Genomic DNA, 3,118 nt, shown 5'->3' with positions numbered 1-3,118 from the left:
GATTATGAGTGTGTAAAGGCTATCTTCTTGAAGGCCTATGAGTTAGTCCCTGAAGCCTATAGGTAACGCTTCAGGAACTTAGAAAAAAGGTGGGAGCAAACTTTTATTGAATTTGCAAGATCGAAGGAACAATATGCTAGTGATTGGTTCAAGTCCAAGGAAGTGGTAAATTTTGAGAAATTGAAGGAGTTAATGTTGGTGGAGGAGTTCAAGAGGTGTGTTCCGGATAAACTGAAGGTTCACCTCGAAGAGTTAAAACTAGAGACCATTCAGGAGGTAGCCATCGCTAGTGATGAGTATTATTTGTCTCATAAGAGTGAGTTAGGGGGAGTAACAAAAATGGTGAAGTCCGGATGGGGTAAAGTAGGTAGGAATAATAATTCTAACAATAATAATAATTCTAACAATAATGTTAATAATAATAATAATAATGCAGGGATGTTTACTAGAAATAATCATAGAGGTAATGATCAGGGCAATGCCAATACTAATATTAATTTTTCTCCTAACAGGAATAATAGACCTAAGATATATAATCCCGAGAAATTGAAAACATTGACGTGCTTCTTTTGCAATAAGAAGGGGCACGTAAAGAGCATGTGTTATGCGTTTAGAAACTCACAAAATGCTAATGTTAGGCCAGTGATGGGTGTGGAAGAGAGAGAGAGAGAACCTATCCCAACAACATCCGCTGATCAATGACTACCTGGTTGTTTTGACAGATATTTGTCCTTCGGTAGTGTCTCTTTCGCCAATTCGTCCGAGAAAAGACGTGTGCGTATTTTGCGTGATACCGGTGCAGCTCAGTCTTTGATATTAAGGGAGGCACTACCTTGCAATTTTGTACCAAAAAGTGGGGAATTTGTGTTATTGGCTGGTTTTCCTGATACGGTAAAATCGTATGCCATGGAAAATTTTAATTTAATCTGCCCTTCCTTTGCAGGGAATTTGAAATTGGCCATCGTTGATAAATTTCCGGTTAAAAATGTTGATGTTGTGATAGGGAATGATGTTGCTCTGAAGAATAATACTTGTCCCATACTGATAAACCCTGATAGTGAAGTAGCAGCAGTTACTCGTTCTAGTGCTAAAGTTGTTGACGCTGCAGAGTCAACAATTGATCTAGATTTAAGTAGTTTAGAACGTAGTGATAGCGTAGTTGTAGATCTTGGGATTTTGAAGGACAAACTGAATTGGACTACTGAAGAGCTAATCAAAGCCCAGAAAAAGGAGTTTCGGGAACTCCCTATCGAGTCAGGGGAGGTGTCTGATATGACTGGTCCCAAATTTAAGATATTTAATAATATTTTATATAGGTTGAGTAGGCCTATGGGGGTGGATAATGTTGATTATGAAATTGTGAAACAGATAATGGTTCCTTTTGGTTACAGGAAGGAGTTAATGTCATTGGCGCACGAAAGTGGTTTGGCCGGCCATTTTGGAATTCATAAAACTTCTTGCAAATTGTTAGGGAATTATTATTGGCCGAAGTTGAAGGCAGATGTAAAGAAGTTTGTCAATAGTTGTGATGTGTGCCAGAGGGTCGGTAAACCCAATCAGCGGATTCCAAAATCGCCTCTATGTCCTATTCCTGTAGTTTCCGAACCTTTTAAGGAAGTCATTATTGATGTGGTTGGACCATTACCGAAGACGCGTAGTGTTAATGAGTATATTTTGACAATCATGGATAGGATGTCTCGATATCCCGAGGCAATACCACTACGTACAATAAAAAGTGTTAAAATTGTAGATGTACTAATTGACTTTTTTACCAGGTTTGGGATGCCTAAGATTATTCAATCGGATTGTGGTTCTAATTTTGTTAGCAGGTATTTCAGAGATAAAATGGCAGAGTTAAATATAAAACATGTGACCTCTTCTCCATATCATCCGGAAAGCCAGGGAGCTCTGGAGAGATTTCATCAGACCCTGAAATCCATGGTAAAGAAATATTGTTTGATTAATGGTTCTGAATGGGATAAGGAATTACCTTATTTGTTGTTCGCTTTTCGTTCTGTCCCAAGTCAGTCTTTAGGTTTTTCGCCTTTCAGCCTTGTGTTTGGCCATTGTGTTCGAGGTCCTCTTGATGTGGTTCGTGAGTCTTGGGAGGGAGACGTCCCTGAGGTTAATTTATTGGATTATGTGTCTAATCTAGGCGATAAATTAACCAAGGCTTGGAAATTTGCGGGTGAAAACTTATTATGTAGCCAAAAAAAAATGAAGTTTTTCTTTGATAGAAGGACCAAGGCACGCGACTTTGCGGTAGGCGATAAAGTATTGGTTTTGTTACCCTTCCCAGGGAATCCATTGAAAGCTTCTTTTTCAGGTCCTTGGAAAATTTTTAAAAAAATAAGTGAAGTTAACTATTTAGTGGAGACACCTCAAAGAAGGAAACCTTTTCAACTGTGTCATGTAAATATGTTGAAAGCTTATATGGAACGGGAAAAAGTCATTCCTGTGGCAACTATTGGGAACACGGTAGATTCTGAGAACAATAACCATTTTTCTTTTTCAGAGGGGGAGGGTATTGATGATAATTGTTTTAATGGATGTGAATGGCGGTCGGATAATAGAAAGTCTTTAGAAAAATTTTCGGGAGTAATTTCACATTTAGGTAAGGAAGAACAAAGGTCTTTGAAAAATTTAGTATCTAATTATAAAGAATTATTTTCGGATGTACCGGGTAGGACTTCGGTCCTTGAACATGATGTAGAGGTAGGTAGCGCCACTCCTGTGAAACAATCTCCTTACAGGTTGAATCCCTTCAAAAATGAGGTTGTAGCAAAGGAAGTGGATTATATGCTAAAACATGACCTAATTGAACCTAGTCAAAGTCCTTGGTCATCACCTGTTGTATTGGTAAAGAAATCCGACGGTGATTTCAGGTTATGTTTTGATTACCGTAAGTTGAATGAGTTATCTAAATCTGATTGTTATCCATTACCTCGAATTGAGGATTGTATTGATCGAATGGGGAAGGCCAAATACATTAGCAAATTCGATTTGTTGAAAGGTTATTGGCAAGTTCCTCTTTCAAAGCGGGCAAGGGCCCTGTCTGCTTTTGTAACACCACAGGGATTGTTTCAATGTAAAGTTATGCCGTTTGGTATGAAGAACG

This window comes from Palaemon carinicauda, chromosome 11 (assembly GCF_036898095.1).
Source record: "Palaemon carinicauda isolate YSFRI2023 chromosome 11, ASM3689809v2, whole genome shotgun sequence".
Lineage (NCBI taxonomy): Eukaryota > Metazoa > Arthropoda > Malacostraca > Decapoda > Palaemonidae > Palaemon > Palaemon carinicauda.
The sequence above is the reverse complement of the archived record's forward strand: the minus strand, read 5'-3'. Positions refer to the sequence as shown.